Source organism: Symphalangus syndactylus, chromosome 12, assembly GCF_028878055.3.
Source record: "Symphalangus syndactylus isolate Jambi chromosome 12, NHGRI_mSymSyn1-v2.1_pri, whole genome shotgun sequence".
Lineage (NCBI taxonomy): Eukaryota > Metazoa > Chordata > Mammalia > Primates > Hylobatidae > Symphalangus > Symphalangus syndactylus.
This window is the reverse complement of record NC_072441.2, coordinates 106,156,988-106,176,128: the sequence shown is the minus strand read 5'-3', so window position 1 is coordinate 106,176,128 and position 19,141 is coordinate 106,156,988.

The window sequence follows — 19,141 nt, the reverse complement described above, 5'->3', positions numbered from 1 at the left end:
ATATAAACTACACAGAAGCATTGTATGAAACTTCTTTCTGTTCTGTGCATTCAACTAACAGAGTTGAACCTTACTTTTGATTGAGCCGTTCTGAAACTCTCTTTCTGTAGAAACTGCAATTGGACATTCTGAGCGCTAAGAGGCCTATATTGGGAAAAAGAATGTCTACAAATAAAAACTACACAGAAGAATTGTGTGAAACTTCTTTCTGTTCTGTTTGTTCAACTAAAAGAGTTGAACCTTAGTTTTGATTGAGCTGTTCTGAAACACTCTTTCTGTAGAAAATGCAAGTGGAGATTCGGAGCGCTAAGAGGGTAATAGTGGAAAAAGGAATGTCTACAAATATAAACTACACAGAATCATTCTGTGAAACTTCTTTCTGATCTGTGCATTCAGCTAACAGAGTTAAACCATACTTTTGATTGAGCAGATCTGAACACTTTTTCTGTAGAAAATGCAACTGGACATTTGGAGCGCTAAGAGAGTAGTAGTGGAAAAAGGAATATATTCAAATATAAACTACACAGAAGCATTCTGTGAAACTTCTTTCTGATCTGAGCATTCAGCTAACAGAGTTAAACCATACTTTTGATTGAGCAGTTTTGAAACACTCTGTCTGTAGATAATGCAACTGGACATTCGTAGCGCTAAGTGGGTAATAGTGGAAAAAAGAATATGTTCAAATATAAACTACACAGAAGCATTGTATGAAACTACTTTCTGTTCTGTGCATTCAACTAACAGAGTTGAACCTTACTTTTGATTGAGCCTTTCTGAAACACTCTTTCTGTAGAAACTGCAATTGGACATTCTGAGCGCTAAGAGGCCTATATTGGGAAAAATAATATCTTCAAATAAAAACTACACAGAAGCATTGTGTGAAACTTATTTCTGATATGTTCATTAAGCTAACAGAGTTAAACCATACTTTTGATTGCGCAGTTCTGAACACTCCTTCTGTAGAAAATGCAAGTGGAGATTCGGAGCGCTAAGAGGGTAATAGTGGAAAAAGGAATATATTCAAATATAAACTACAGAGTAGCATTCTGTGAAAATTCTTTCTGTTCTGTGCATTCAACTAACAGAGTTGAAGCTTACTTTTGATTGAGCATTTCTGAAACACTCTTTCTGTAGAAACTGCAATTGGACATGCTAAGAGCTAAGAGGCCTATATTGGGAAAAAGAATATCTTCAAATAAAAACTACACAGATGCATTGTGTGAAACTTATTTCTGATCTGTAAATTGAGTTAACAGAGATAAAACATATTTTTCATTGAGCAGTTATGAAACACTCTTTCTGTAGGAAATGCAAGTGGCGATTCGGAGCGCTAAGAGGGTAATAGTGGAAAAAGGAAGGTCTCCAAATATAAACTACACAGAATCATTCTGTGAAACTTCTTTCTGATCTGTGCATTCAGCTAACAGAGTTAAACCATACTTTTGATTGAGCAGATCTGAACACTCTTTCTGTAGAAAATGCAACTGGACATTTGGAGTGCTAAGACAGTAGTAGTGGAAAAAGGAATACATTCAAATATAAACTACACAGAAGCATTCTGTGAAACTTCTTTCTGATCTGAGCATTCAGCTAACAGAGTTAAACCATACTTTTGATTGAGCAGTTTTGAAACACTCTGTCTGTAGAAAATGCAACTGGACATTCGTAGCGCTAAGTGGGTAATAGTGGAAAAAAGAGTACGTTCAAATATAAACTACACAGAAGCATTGTATGAAACTTCTTTCTGTTCTGTGCATTCAACTAACAGAGTTGAACCTTACTTTTGATTGAGCCTTTCTGAAACACTCTTTCTGTAGAAACTGCAATTGGACATTCTGAGCGCTAAGAGGCCTATATTGGGAAAAATAATATCTTCAAATAAAAACTACACAGAAGCATTTTGTGAAACTTATTTCTGATATGTTCATTAAGCTAACAGAGTTAAACCATACTTTTGATTGCGCAGTTCTGAACACTCTTTCTGTAGAAAATGCAAGTGGACATTCGGAGCGTTAAGAGGGTAATAGTGGAAAAAGGAATATATTCAAATATAAACTACACAGTAGCATTCTGTGAAAATTCTTTCTGTTCTCTGCATTCAACTAACAGAGTTGAACCTTACTTTTGATTGAGCCTTTCTGAAACACTCTTTCTGTAGAAACTGCATTTGGACATTCTGAGCGCTAAGAGGCCTATATTGGGAAAAATAATATCTTCAAATAAAAACTACACAGAAGCATTGTGTGAAACTTATTTCTGATATGTTCATTAAGCTAACAGAGTTAAACCATACTTTTGATTGCGCAGTTCTGAACACTCTTTCTGTAGAAAATGCAAGTGGACATTCGGAGCGCTAAGAGGGTAATAGTGGAAAAAGGAATATATTCAAATATAAACTACACAGTAGCATTCTGTGAAAATTCTTTCTGTTCTGTGAATTCAACTAACAGAGTTGAACCTTACTTTTGATTGAGCCGTTCTGAAACACTCATTCTGTAGAAACTGCAATTGGACATGCTAAGCGCTAAGAGGCCTACATTGAGAAAAAGAATAACTTCAAATAAAAACTACACAGATGCATTCTGTGAAACTGATTTCAGATCTGTAAATTCAGTTAACAGAGATAAAACATATTTTTGATTGAGCAGTTATGAAACACTCTTTTTGTAGAAAATGCAAGTGGAGATTCGGAGCGCTAAGAGGGTAATAGTGGAAAAAGGAATGTCTTCAAATATAAACTACACAGAATCATTCGGTGAAACTTCTTTCTGATCTGTGCATTCAGCTAACAGAGTTAAACCATACTTTTGATTGAGCAGATCTGAACACTCTTTCTGTAGAAAATGCAACTGGACATTTGGAGCGCTAAGAGCGTAGTAGTGGAAAAAGGAATATATTCAAATATAAACTACACAGAAGCATTCTGTGAAACTTCTTTCTGATCTGAGCATTCAGCTAACTGAGTTAAACCATACTTTTGATTGAGCAGTTTTGAAACACTCTGTCTGTAGAAAATGCAACTGGACATTCGTAGCGCTAAGTGGGTAATAGTGGAAAAAAGAATATGTTCAAATATAAACTACACAGAAGCATTGTATGAAACTACTTTCTGTTCTGTGCATTCAACTAACAGAGTTGAACCTTACTTTTGATTGAGCCTTTCTGAAACACTCTTTCTGTAGAAACTGCAATTGCACATTCTGAGCGCTAAGAGGCCTATATTGGGAAAAATAATATCTTCAAATAAAAACTACACAGAAGCATTGTGTGAAACTTATTTCTGATATGTTCATTAAGCTAACAGAGTTAAACCATACTTTTGATTGCGCAGTTCTGAACACTCCTTCTGTAGAAAATGCAAGTGGACATTCGGAGCGCTAAGAGGGTAATAGTGGAAAAAGGAATATATTCAAATATAAACTACACAGTAGCATTCTGTGAAAATTCTTTCTGTTCTGTGCATTCAACTAACAGAGTTGAACCTTACTTTTGATTGAGCCGTTCTGAAACACTCTTTCTGTAGAAACTGCAATTGGATATTCTGAGCGCTAGGAGGCCTATATTGGGAAAAAGAATGTCTACAAATAAAAACTACACAGAAGAATTGTGTGAAACTTCTTTCTGTTCTGTTTGTTCAACTAAAAGAGTTGAACCTTAGTTTTGATTGAGCCATTCTGAAACACTCTTTCTGTAGAAAATGCAAGTGGAGATTCGGAGCGCTAAGAGGGTAATAGTGGAAAAAGGAATATATTCAAATATAAACTACACAGTAGCATTCTGTGAAAATTCTTTCTGTTCTGTGCATTCAACTAACAGAGTTGAACCTTACTTTTGATTGAGCCGTTCTGAAACACTCTTTCTGTAGAAACTGCAATTGGACATGCTAAGCGCTAAGAGGCCTACATTGGGAAAAAGAATATATTCAAATAAAAACTAAACAGATGCATTCTGTGAAACTTATTTCTGATCTGTAAATTCAGTTAACAGAGATAAAACATATTTTTGATTGAGCAGTTATGAAACACTCTTTTTGTAGAAAATGCAAGTGGAGATTCGGAGCGCTAAGAGGGTAATAGTGGAAAAAGGAATGTCTTCAAATATAAACTACACAGAATCATTCGGTGAAACTTCTTTCTGATCTGTGCATTCAGCTAACAGAGTTAAACCATACTTTTGATTGAGCAGATCTGAACACTCTTTCTGTAGAAAATTCAACTGGACATTTGGAGCGCTAAGAGCGTAGTAGTGGAAAAAGGAATATATTCAAATATAAACTACACAGAAGCATTCTGTGAAACTTCTTTCTGATCTGAGCATTCAGCAAACAGAGTTAAACCATACTTTTGATTGAGCAGTTTTGAAACACTCTGTCTGTAGAAAATGCAACTGGACATTCGTAGCGCTAAGTGGGTAATAGTGGAAAAAAGAATATGTTCAAATATAAAAAACACAGAAGCATTGTATGAAACTTCTTTCTGTTCTGTGTATTCAACTAACAGAGTTGAACCTTACTTTTGATTGAGCCGTTCTGAAACACTCTTTCTGCAGAAACTGCAATTGGACATTCTGAGCGCTAAGAGGCCTATATTGGGAAAAAGAATGTCTACAAATAAAAACTACACAGAAGAATTGTGTGAAACTTCTTTCTGTTCTGTTTGTTCAACTAAAGGAGTTGAACCTTAGTTTTGATTGAGCCGTTCTGAAACACTCTTTCTGTAGAAAATGCAAGTGGAGATTCGGAGCGCTAAGAGTGTAATAGTGGAAAAAGGAATGTCTCCAAATATAAACTACACAGAATCATTCTGTGAAACTTCTTTCTGATCTGTGCATTCAGCTAACAGAGTTAAACCATACTTTTGATTGAGCAGATCTGAACACTCTTTCTGTAGAAAATGCAACTGGACATTCGTAGCGCTAAGTGGGTAATAGTGGAAAAAAGAATATGTTCAAATATAAACTACACAGAAGCATTGTATGAAACTTCTTTCTGTTCTGTGCATTCAACTAACAGAGTTGAACCTTACTTTTGATTGAGCCGTTCTGAAACACTCTTTCTGTAGAAACTGCAATTGGACATTCTGAGCGCTAAGAGGCCTCTTTTGGGAAAAATAATATCTTTAAATAAAAACTACACAGAAGCATTGTGTGAAACTTATTTCTGATATGTTCATTAAGCTATCAGAGTTAAACCATACTTTTGAATGCGCAGTTCTGAACACTCTTTCTGTAGAAAATGCAAGTGGACATTCGGAGCGCTAAGAGGGTAATAGTGGAAAAAGGAATATATTCAAATATAAACTACACAGTAGCATTCTGTGAAAATACTTTCTGTTCTGTGCATTCAACTAACAGAGTTGAACCTTACTTTTGATTGAGCCGTTCTGAAACACTCTTTATGTACAAACTGCAATTGGACATGCTAAGCGCAAAGAGGCCTACATTGGGAAAAAGAATATCTTCAAATAAAAACTACACAGATGCATTATGTGAAACTTATTTCTGACCTGTAAATTCAGTTAACAGAGATAAAACATATTTTTGATTGAGCAGTTATGAAACACTCTTTTTGTAGAAAATGCAAGTGGAGATTCGGAGCGCTAAGATGGTAATAGTGGAAAAAGGAATGTCTTCAAGTATAAACTACACAGAATCATTCGGTGAAACTTCCTTCTGATCTGTGCATTCAGCTAACAGAGTTAAACCATACTTTTGATTGAGCAGATCTGAACACTCTTTCTGTAGAAAATGCAACTGGACATTTGGAGCGCTAAGAGAGTAGTAGTGGAAAAAGGAATATATTCAAATATAAACTACACAGAAGCATTCTGTGAAACTTCTTTCTGATCTGAGCATTCAGCTAACAGAGTTAAACCATACTTTTGATTGAGCAGTTTTGAAACACTCTGTCTGTAGAAAATGCAACTGGACATTCGTAGCGCTAAGTGGGTAATAGTGGAAAAAAGAATATGTTCAAATATAAACTACACAGAAGCATTGTATGAAACTACTTTCTGTTCTGTGCATTCAACTAACAGAGTTGAACCTTACTTTTGATTGAGCCGTTCTGAAACACTCTTTCTGTAGAAACTGCAATTGGACATTCTGAGCGCTAGGAGGCCTATATTGAGAAAAAGAATGTCTACAAATAAAAACTACACAGAAGAATTGTGTGAAACTTCTTTCAGTTCTGTTTGTTCAACTAAAAGGTTTGAACCTTAGTTTTGATTGAGCCGTTCTGAAACACTCTTTCTGTAGAAAATGCAAGTGGAGATTCGGAGCGCTAAGAGGGTAATAGTGGAAAAAGGAATGTCTCCAAATATAAACTACACAGAATCATTCTGTGAAACTTCTTTCTGATCTGTGCATTCAGCTAACAGAGTTAAACCATACTTTTGATTGAGCAGATCTGAACACTCTTTCTGTAGAAAATGCAACTGGACATTTGGAGCGCTAAGAGAGGAGTAGTGGAAAAAGGAATATATTCAAATATAAACAACACAGAAGCATTCTGTGAAACTTCTTTCTGATCTGAGCATTCAGCTAACAGAGTTAAACCATACTTTTGATTGAGCAGTTTTGAAACACTCTGTCTGTAGAAAATGCAACTGGACATTCGTAGCTCTAAGTGGGTAATAGTGGAAAAAAAATATGTTCAAATATAAACTACACAGAAGCATTGTATGAAACTTCTTTCTGTTCTGTGCATTCAACTAACAGAGTTGAACCTTACTTTTGATTGAGCCTTTCTGAAACACTCTTTCTGTAGAAACTGCAATTGGACATTCTGAGCGCTAAGAGGCCTCTATTGGGAAAAATAATATCTTCAAATAAAAACTACACAGAAGCATTGTGTGAAACTTATTTCTGATATGTTCATTAAGCTAACAGAGTTAAACCATACTTTTGATTGCGCAGTTCTGAACACTCTTTCTGTAGAAAATGCAAGTGGACATTCGGAGCGCTAAGAGGGTAATAGTGGAAAAAGGAATATATTCAAATATAAACTACACAGTAGCTTTCTGTGAAAATTCTTTCTGTTCTGTGCATTCAACTAACAGAGTTGAACCTTACTTTTGATTGAGCCGTTCTGAAACACTCTTTCTGTAGAAACTGCAATTGGACATGCTAAGCGCTAAGAGGCCTACATTGGGAAAAAGAATATCTTCAAATAAAAACTACACAGATGCATTCTGTGAAACTTATTTCTGATCTCTAAATTCAGTTAACAGAGATAAAACATATTTTTGATTGAGCAGTTATGAAACACTCTTTTTGTAGAAAATGCAAGTGGAGATTCGGAGCGCTAAGAGGGTACTAGTGGAAAAAGGAATGTCTTCAAATATAAACTACACAGAATCATTCGGTGAAAATTCTTTCTGATCTGTGCATTCAGCTAACAGAGTTAAACCACATTTTTGATTGAGCAGATCTGAACACTCTTTCTGTAGAAAATGCAACTGGACATTTGGAGCGCTAAGAGCGTAGTAGTGGAAAAAGGAATATATTCAAATATAAACTACACGGAAGCATTCTGTGAAACTTCTTTCTGATCTGAGCATTCAGCTAACAGAGTTAAACAATACTTTTGATTGAGCAGTTTTGAAACACTCTGTCTGTGGAAAATGCAACTGGACATTCGTAGCGCTAAGTGGGTAATAGTGGAAAAAAGAATATGTTCAAATATAAACTACACAGAAGCATTGTATGAAACTTCTTTCTGTTCTGTGCATTCAACTAACAGAGTTGAACCTTATTTTTGATTGAGCCGTTCTGAAACACTCGTTCTGTAGAAACTGCAATTGGACATTCTGAGCGCTAGGAGGCCTATATTGGGAAAAAGAATGTCTACAAATAAAAACTACACAGAAGAATTGTGTGAAACGTCTTTCTGTTCTGATTGTTCAACTAAAAGAGTTGAACCTTAGTTTTGATTGAGCCGTTCTGAAACACTCTTTCTGTAGAAAATGCAAGTGGAGATTCGGAGCGCTAAGAGGGTAATAGTGGAAAAAGGAATGTCTCCAAATATAAACTACACAGAATCATTCTGTGAAACTTCTTTCTGATCTGTGCATTCAGCTAACAGAGTTAAACCATACTTTTGATTGAGCAGATCTGAACACTCTTTCTGTAGAAAATGCAACTGGACATTTGGAGCGCTAAGAGAGTAGTAGTGGAAAAAGGAATATATTCAAATATAAACTACACAGAAGCATTCTGTGAAACTTCTTTCTGATATGAGCATTCAGCTAACAGAGTTAAACCATACTTTTGATTGAGCAGTTTTGAAACACTCTGTCTGTAGAAAATGCAACTGGACATTCGTAGCGCTAAGTGGGTAATAGTGGAAAAAAGAATATGTTCAAATATAAACTACACAGAAGCATTGTATGAAACTTCTTTCTGTTCTGTGCATTCAACTAACAAAGTTGAACCTTACTTTTGATTGAGCCTTTCTGAAACACTCTTTCTGTACAAATTGCAATTGGACATTCTGAGCGCTAAGAGGCCTCTATTGGGAAAAATAACATCTTCAAATAAAAACTACACAGAAGCATTTTGTGAAACTTATTTCTGATATGTTCATTAAGCTAACAGAGTTAAACCATACTTTTGATTGCGCAGTTCTGAACACACTTTCTGTAGAAAATGCAAGTGGACATTCGGAGCGCTGAGATGGTAATAGTGGAAAAAAGTGTATATTCAAATATAAACTACACAGTAGCATTCTGTAAAAATTCTTTCTGTTCTGTGCATTCAACTAACAGAGTTGAACCTTACTTTTGATTGAGCCGTTCTGAAACACTCTTTCTGTAGAAAATGCAACTGGACATTCGTAGATATAAGTGGGTAAGAGTGGAAAAAAGAATATGTTCAAATATAAACTACACAGAAGCATTGTATGAAACTTCTTTCTGTTCTGAGCATTCAACTAACAGAGTTGAACCTTACTTTTGATTGAGCCTTTCTGAAACACTCTTTCTGTAGAAACTGCAATTGGACATTCTGAGCGCTAAGAGGGCTCCCTTGGGAAAAATAATATCTTCAAATAAAAACTACACAGAAGAATTGTGTGAAACTTATTTCTGATATGTTCATTAAGCTAACAGAGTTAAACCATACTTTTGATTGCGCAGTTCTGAACACTCTTTCTGTAGAAAATGCAAGTGGACATTCGGAGCGCTAAGAGGGTAATAGTGGAAAAAGGAATATATTCAAATATAAACTACACAGTAGCATTCTGTGAAAATTCTTTCTGTTCTGTGCATTCAACTAACAGAGTTGAACCTTACTTTTGATTGAGCCGTTCTGAAACACTCTTTCTGTAGAAACTGCAATTGGACAAGCTAAGCGCTAAGAGGCCTACATTGGGAAAAAGAATATCTTCAAATAAAAACTACACAGATGCATTCTGTGAAACTTATTTCTGATCTGTAAATTCAGTTAACAGAGATAAAACATATTTTTGATTGAGCAGTTATGAAACACTCTTTTTGTAGAAAATGCAAGTGGAGATTCGGAGCACTAAGAGGGTAATAGTGGAAAAAGGAATGTCTTCAAATATAAACTACACAGAATCATTCGGTGAAACTTCCTTCTGATCTGTGCATTCAGCTAACAGAGTTAAACCATACTTTTGATTGAGCAGATCTGAACATTCTTTCTGTAGAAAATGCAACTGGACATTTGGAGCGCTAAGAGCGTAGTAGTGGAAAAAGGAATATATTCAAATATAAACTACACAGAAGCATTCTGTGAAACTTCTTTCTGATCTGAGCATTCAGCTAACAGAGTTAAACCATACTTTGATTGAGCAGTTTTGAAACACTCTGTCTGTAGAAAATGCAACTGGACATTCGTAGCGCTAAGTGGGTACTAGTGGAAAAAAGAATATGTTCAAATATAAACTACACAGAAGCATTGTATGAAACTTCTTTCTGTTCTGTGCATTCAACTAACAGAGTTGAACCTTACTTTTGATTGAGCCGTTCTGAAACACTCTATCTGTAGAAACTGCAATTGGACATTCTGAGCGCTAGGAGGCCTATATTGGGAAAAAGAATGTCTACAAATAAAAACTACACAGAAGAATTGTGTGAAACTTCTTTCTGTTCTGTTTGTTCAACTAAAAGAGTTGAACCTTAGTTTTGATTGAGCCGTTCTGAAACACTCTTTCTGTAGAAAATGCAATTGGAGATTCTGAGCGCTAAGAGGGTAATAGTGGAAAAAGGAATGTCTCCAAATATAAACTACACAGAATCATTCTGTGAAACTTCTTTCTGATCTGTGCATTCAGCTAACAGAGTTAAACCATACTTTTGATTGAGCAGATCTGAACACTCTTTCTGTAGAAAATGCAACTGGACATTTGGAGCGCTAAGAGAGTAGTAGTGGAAAAAGGAATATATTCAAATATAAACTACACAGAAGCATTCTGTGAAACTTCTTTCTGATCTGAGCATTCAGCTAACAGAGTGAAACCATACTTTTGATTGAGCAGTTTTGAAACACTCTGTCTGTAGAAAATGCAACTGGACATTCGTAGCGCTAAGTGGGTAATAGTGGAAAAAAAAATATGTTCAAATATAAACTACACAGAAGCATTGTATGAAACTTCTTTCTGTTCTGTGCATTCAACTAACACAGTTGAACCTTACTTTTGATTGAGCCTTTCTGAAACACTCTTTCTGTAGAAACTGCAATTGGACATTCTGAGCGCTAAGAGGCCTCTATTGGGAAAAATAATAACTTCAAATGAAAACTACACAGAAGCATTGTGTGAAACTTATTTCTGATATGTTCATTAAGCTAACAGAGTTAAACCATGCTTTTGATTGCGCAGTTCTGAACACTCTTTCTGTAGAAAATGCAAGTGGACATTCGGAGCGCTAAGAGGGTAACAGTGGAAAAAGGAATATATTCAAATATAAACTACACAGTAGCATTCTGTTAAAATTCTTTCTGTTCTGTGCATTCAACTAACAGAGTTGAACCTTACTTTTGATTGAGCCGTTCTGAAACACTCTTTCTGTAGAAACTGCAATTGGACATGCTACGCGCGAAGAGGCCTACATTGGGAAAAAGAATATCTTCAAATAAAAACTACACAGATGCATTCTGTGAAACTTATTTCTGATCTGTAAATTCAGTTAACAGAGATAAAACATATTTTTGATTGAGCAGTTATGAAACACTCTTTTTGTAGAAAATGCAAGTGGAGATTCGGAGCGCTAAGAGGGTAATAGTGGAAAAAGGAATGTCTTCAAATATAAACTACAGAGAATCATTCGGTGAAACTTCCTTCTGATCTGTGCATTCAGCTAACAGAGTTAAACCATACTTTTGATTGAGTAGATCTGAACACTCTTTCTGTAGAAAATGCAACTGGACATTTGGAGCGCTAAGAGCGTAGTAGTGGAAAAAGGAATATATTCAAAGATAAACTACACAGAAGCATTCTGTGAAACTTCTTTCTGATCTGAGCATTCAGCTAACAGAGTTAAACCATACTTTTGATTGAGCAGTTTTGAAACACTCTGTCTGTAGAAAATGCAACTGGACATTCGTAGCGCTAAGTGGGTAATAGTGGAAAAAAGAATATGTTCAAATATAAACGACACAGAAGCATTGTATGAAACTTCTTTCTGTTCTGTGCATTCAACTAACAGAGTTGAACCTTACTTTTGATTGAGCCGTTCTGAAACACTCTTTCTGTAGGAACTGCAATTGGACATTCTGAGCGCTAATAGGCCTCTATTGGGAAAAATAATATCTTCAAATAAAAACTACACAGAAGCATTGTGTGAAACTTATTTCTGATATGTTCATTAAGCTAACAGAGTTAAACCATACTTTTGATTGCGCAGTTCTGAACACTCTTTCTGTAGAAAATGCAAGTGGACATTCGGAGCGCTAAGAGGGTAATAGTGGAAAAAGGAATATATTCAAATATAAACTACACAGTAGCATTCTGTGAAAATTCTTTCTGTTCTGTGCATTCAACTAACAGAGTTGAACCTTACTTTTGATTGAGCCGTTCTGAAACACTCTTTCTGTAGAAACTGCAACTGGACATGCTAAGCGCTAAGAGGCCTTCATTGGGAAAAAGAATATCTTCAAATAAAAACTACACAGATGCATTCTGTGAAACTTATTTCTGATCTGTAAATTCAGTTAACAGAGATAAAACATATTTTTGATTGAGCAGTTATGAAACACTCTTTTTGTAGAAAATGCAAGTGGAGATTCGGAGCGCTAAGAGGGTAATAGTGGAAAAAGGAATGTCTTCAAATATAAACTACACAGAATCATTCGGTGAAACTTCTTTCTGATCTGCGCATTCAGCTAACAGAGTTAAACCATACTTTTGATTGAGCAGATCTGAACACTCTTTCTGTAGAAAATGCAACTGGACATTTGGACCGCTAAGAGCGTAGTAGTGGAAAAAGGAATATATTCAAATATAAACTACACAGAAGCATTCTGTGAAACTTCTTTCTGATCTGAGCATTCAGCTAACAGAGTTAAACCATACTTTTGATTGAGCAGTTTTGAAACACTCTGTCTGTAGGAAATGCAACTGGACATTCGTAGCGCTAAGTGGGTAATAGGGGAAAAAAGAATATGTTCAAATATAAACTACACAGAAGCATTGTATGAAACTTCTTTCTGTTCTGTGCATTCAACTAACAGAGTTGAACCTTACTTTTGATTGAGCCATTCTGAAACACTCTTTCTGTAGAAACTGCAATTGGACATTCTGAGCGCTAGGAGGCCTATATTGAGAAAAAGAATGTCTACAAATAAAAACTACACAGAAGAATTGTGTGAAACTTCTTTCTGTTCTGTTTGTTCAACTAAAAGAGTTGAACCTTAGTTTTGATTGAGCCGTTCTGAAACACTCTTTCTGTAGAAAATGCAAGTGGAGATTCGGAGCGCTAAGAGGGTAATAGTGGAAAAAGGAATGTCCCCAAATATAAACTACACAGAATCATTCTGTGAAACTTCTTTCTGATCTGTGCATTCAGCTAACAGAGTTAAACCATACTTTTGATTTAGCAGATCTGAACACTCTTTCTGTAGAAAATGCAACTGGACATTTGGAGCGCTAAGAGAGTTGTAGTGGAAAAAGGAATATATTCAAATATAAACTACACAGAAGCATTCTGTGAAACTTCTTTCTGATCTGAGCATTCAGCTAACAGAGTTAAACCATACTTTTGATTGAGCAGTTTTGAAACACTCTGTCTGTAGAAAATGCAACTGGACATTCGTAGCGCTAAGTGGGTAATAGTGGAAAAAAGAATATGTTCAAATATAAACTACACAGAAGCATTGTATGAAACTTCTTTCTGTTCTGTGCATTCAACTAACAGAGTTGAATCTTACTTTTGATTGAGCCGTTCTGAAACAATCTTTCTGCAGAAACTGCAATTGGACATTCTGAGTGCTCAGAGGCCTCTATTGGGAAAAATAATATCTTCAAATAAAAACTACACAGAAGCATTGTGTGAAACTTATTTCTGATATATTCATTAAGCTAACAGAGTTAAACCATACTTATGATTGCGCAGTTCTGAACACTCCTTCTGTAGAAAATGCAAGTGGAGATTCGGAGCGCTAAGAGGGTAATAGTGGAAAAAGGAATATATTCAAATATAAACTACACAGTAGCATTCTGTGAAAATTCTTTCTGTTCTGTGCATTCAACTAACAGGGTTGAACCTTACTTTTGATTGAGCCGTTCTGAAACACTCTTTCTGTAGAAACTGCAATTGGACATGCTAAGCGCTAAGAGGCCTACATTGGGGAAAAGAATATCTTCAAATAAAAACTACACAGATGCATTCTGTGAAACTTATTTCTGATCTGCAAATTCAGTTAACAGAGATAAAACATATTTTTGATTGAGCAGTTATGAAACACTCTTTTTGTAGAAAATGCAAGTGGAGATTCGGAGCGCTAAGAGGGTAATAGTGGAAAAAGGAATGTCTTCAAATATAAACTACACAGAATCATTCGGTGAAACTTCTTTCTGATCTGTGCATTCAGCTAACAGAGTTAAACCATACTTTTGATTGAGCAGATCTGAACACTCTTTCTGTAGAAAATGCAACTGGATATTTGGAGCGCTAAGAGCGTAGTAGTGGAAAAAGGAATATATTCAAATATAAACTACACAGAAGCATTCTGTGAAACTTCTTTCTGATCTGAGCATTCAGCTAACAGAGTTAAACCATACTTTTGACTGAGCAGTTTTGAAACACTCTGTCTGTAGAAAATGCAACTGGACATTCGTAGCGCTAAGTGGGTACTAGTGGAAAAAAGAATATGTTCAAATATAAACTACACAGAAGCATTGTATGAAACTTCTTTCTGTTCTGTGCATTCAACTAACAGAGTTGAACCTTACTTTTGATTGAGCCGTTCTGAAACACTCTTTCTGTAGAAACTGCAATTGGACATTCTGAGCGCTAGGAGGCCTATATTGAGAAAAAGAATGTCTACAAATAAAAACTACACAGAAGAATTGTGTGAAACTTCTTTCAGTTCTGTTTGTTCAACTAAAAGGTTTGAACCTTAGTTTTGATTGAGCCGTTCTGAAACACTCTTTCTGTAGAAAATGCAAGTGGAGATTCGGAGCGCTAAGAGGGTAATAGTGGAAAAAGGAATGTCTCCAAATATAAACTACACAGAATCATTCTGTGAAACTTCTTTCTGATCTGTGCATTCAGCTAACAGAGTTAAACCATACTTTTGATTGAGCAGATCTGAACACTCTTTCTGTAGAAAATGCAACTGGACATTTGGAGCGCTAAGAGAGGAGTAGTGGAAAAAGGAATATATTCAAATATAAACAACACAGAAGCATTCTGTGAAACTTCTTTCTGATCTGAGCATTCAGCTAACAGAGTTAAACCATACTTTTGATTGAGCAGTTTTGAAACACTCTGTCTGTAGAAAATGCAACTGGACATTCGTAGCTCTAAGTGGGTAATAGTGGAAAAAAAATATGTTCAAATATAAACTACACAGAAGCATTGTATGAAACTTCTTTCTGTTCTGTGCATTCAACTAACAGAGTTGAACCTTACTTTTGATTGAGCCTTTCTGAAACACTCTTTCTGTAGAAACTGCAATTGGACATTCTGAGCGCTAAGAGGCCTCTATTGGGAAAAATAATATCTTCAAATAAAAACTACACAGAAGCATTGTGTGAAACTTATTTCTGATATGTTCATTAAGCTAACAGAGTTAAACCATACTTTTGATTGCGCAGTTCTGAACACTCTTTCTGTAGAAAATGCAAGTGGACATTCGGAGCGCTAAGAGGGTAATAGTGGAAAAAGGAATATATTCAAATATAAACTACACAGTAGCTTTCTGTGAAAATTCTTTCTGTTCTGTGCATTCAACTAACAGAGTTGAACCTTACTTTTGATTGAGCCGTTCTGAAACACTCTTTCTGTAGAAACTGCAATTGGACATGCTAAGCGCTAAGAGGCCTACATTGGGAAAAAGAATATCTTCAAATAAAAACTACACAGATGCATTCTGTGAAACTTATTTCTGATCTCTAAATTCAGTTAACAGAGATAAAACATATTTTTGATTGAGCAGTTATGAAACACTCTTTTTGTAGAAAATGCAAGTGGAGATTCGGAGCGCTAAGAGGGTACTAGTGGAAAAAGGAATGTCTTCAAATATAAACTACACAGAATCATTCGGTGAAAATTCTTTCTGATCTGTGCATTCAGCTAACAGAGTTAAACCACATTTTTGATTGAGCAGATCTGAACACTCTTTCTGTAGAAAATGCAACTGGACATTTGGAGCGCTAAGAGCGTAGTAGTGGAAAAAGGAATATATTCAAATATAAACTACACGGAAGCATTCTGTGAAACTTCTTTCTGATCTGAGCATTCAGCTAACAGAGTTAAACAATACTTTTGATTGAGCAGTTTTGAAACACTCTGTCTGTGGAAAATGCAACTGGACATTCGTAGCGCTAAGTGGGTAATAGTGGAAAAAAGAATATGTTCAAATATAAACTACACAGAAGCATTGTATGAAACTTCTTTCTGTTCTGTGCATTCAACTAACAGAGTTGAACCTTACTTTTGATTGAGCCGTTCTGAAACACTCGTTCTGTAGAAACTGCAATTGGACATTCTGAGCGCTAGGAGGCCTATATTGGGAAAAAGAATGTCTACAAATAAAAACTACACAGAAGAATTGTGTGAAACGTCTTTCTGTTCTGATTGTTCAACTAAAAGAGTTGAACCTTAGTTTTGATTGAGCCGTTCTGAAACACTCTTTCTGTAGAAAATGCAAGTGGAGATTCGGAGCGCTAAGAGGGTAATAGTGGAAAAAGGAATGTCTCCAAATATAAACTACACAGAATCATTCTGTGAAACTTCTTTCTGATCTGTGCATTCAGCTAACAGAGTTAAACCATACTTTTGATTGAGCAGATCTGAACACTCTTTCTGTAGAAAATGCAACTGGACATTTGGAGCGCTAAGAGAGTAGTAGTGGAAAAAGGAATATATTCAAATATAAACTACACAGAAGCATTCTGTGAAACTTCTTTCTGATATGAGCATTCAGCTAACAGAGTTAAACCATACTTTTGATTGAGCAGTTTTGAAACACTCTGTCTGTAGAAAATGCAACTGGACATTCGTAGCGCTAAGTGGGTAATAGTGGAAAAAAGAATATGTTCAAATATAAACTACACAGAAGCATTGTATGAAACTTCTTTCTGTTCTGTGCATTCAACTAACAAAGTTGAACCTTACTTTTGATTGAGCCTTTCTGAAACACTCTTTCTGTACAAATTGCAATTGGACATTCTGAGCGCTAAGAGGCCTCTATTGGGAAAAATAACATCTTCAAATAAAAACTACACAGAAGCATTTTGTGAAACTTATTTCTGATATGTTCATTAAGCTAACAGAGTTAAACCATACTTTTGATTGCGCAGTTCTGAACACACTTTCTGTAGAAAATGCAAGTGGACATTCGGAGCGCTGAGATGGTAATAGTGGAAAAAAGTGTATATTCAAATATAAACTACACAGTAGCATTCTGTAAAAATTCTTTCTGTTCTGTGCATTCAACTAACAGAGTTGAACCTTACTTTTGATTGAGCCGTTCTGAAACACTCTTTCTGTAGAAAATGCAACTGGACATTCGTAGATATAAGTGGGTAAGAGTGGAAAAAAGAATATGTTCAAATATAAACTACACAGAAGCATTGTATGAAACTTCTTTCTGTTCTGAGCATTCAACTAACAGAGTTGAACCTTACTTTTGATTGAGCCTTTCTGAAACACTCTTTCTGTAGAAACTGCAATTGGACATTCTGAGCGCTAAGAGGGCTCCCTTGGGAAAAATAATATCTTCAAATAAAAACTACACAGAAGAATTGTGTGAAACTTATTTCTGATATGTTCATTAAGCTAACAGAGTTAAACCATACTTTTGATTGCGCAGTTCTGAACACTCTTTCTGTAGAAAATGCAAGTGGACATTCGGAGCGCTAAGAGGGTAATAGTGGAAAAAGGAATATATTCAAATATAAACTACACAGTAGCATTCTGTGAAAATTCTTTCTGTTCTGTGCATTCAACTAACAGAGTTGAACCTTACTTTTGATTGAGCCGTTCTGAAACACTCTTTCTGTAGAAACTGCAATTGGACAAGCTAAGCGCTAAGAGGCCTACATTGGGAAAAAGAATATCTTCAAATAAAAACTACACAGATGCATTCTGTGAAACTTATTTCTGATCTGTAAATTCAGTTAACAGAGATAAAACATATTTTTGATTGAGCAGTTATGAAACACTCTTTTTGTAGAAAATGCAAGTGGAGATTCGGAGCACTAAGAGGGTAATAGTGGAAAAAGGAATGTCTTCAAATATAAACTACACAGAATCATTCGGTGAAACTTCCTTCTGATCTGTGCATTCAGCTAACAGAGTTAAACCATACTTTTGATTGAGCAGATCTGAACATTCTTTCTGTAGAAAATGCAACTGGACATTTGGAGCGCTAAGAGCGTAGTAGTGGAAAAAGGAATATATTCAAATATAAACTACACAGAAGCATTCTGTGAAACTTCTTTCTGATCTGAGCATTCAGCTAACAGAGTTAAACCATACTTTGATTGAGCAGTTTTGAAACACTCTGTCTGTAGAAAATGCAACTGGACATTCGTAGCGCTAAGTGGGTACTAGTGGAAAAAAGAATATGTTCAAATATAAACTACACAGAAGCATTGTATGAAACTTCTTTCTGTTCTGTGCATTCAACTAACAGAGTTGAACCTTACTTTTGATTGAGCCGTTCTGAAACACTCTATCTGTAGAAACTGCAATTGGACATTCTGAGCGCTAGGAGGCCTATATTGGGAAAAAGAATGTCTACAAATAAAAACTACACAGAAGAATTGTGTGAAACTTCTTTCTGTTCTGTTTGTTCAACTAAAAGAGTTGAACCTTAGTTTTGATTGAGCCGTTCTGAAACACTCTTTCTGTAGAAAATGCAATTGGAGATTCTGAGCGCTAAGAGGGTAATAGTGGAAAAAGGAATGTCTCCAAATATAAACTACACAGAATCATTCTGTGAAACTTCTTTCTGATCTGTGCATTCAGCTAACAGAGTTAAACCATACTTTTGATTGAGCAGATCTGAACACTCTTTCTGTAGAAAATGCAACTGGACATTTGGAGCGCTAAGAGAGTAGTAGTGGAAAAAGGAATATATTCAAATATAAACTACACAGAAGCATTCTGTGAAACTTCTTTCTGATCTGAGCATTCAGCTAACAGAGTGAAACCATACTTTTGATTGAGCAGTTTTGAAACACTCTGTCTGTAGAAAATGCAACTGGACATTCGTAGCGCTAAGTGGGTAATAGTGGAAAAAAAAATATGTTCAAATATAAACTACACAGAAGCATTGTATGAAACTTCTTTCTGTTCTGTGCATTCAACTAACACAGTTGAACCTTACTTTTGATTGAGCCTTTCTGAAACACTCTTTCTGTAGAAACTGCAATTGGACATTCTGAGCGCTAAGAGGCCTCTATTGGGAAAAATAATAACTTCAAATGAAAACTACACAGAAGCATTGTGTG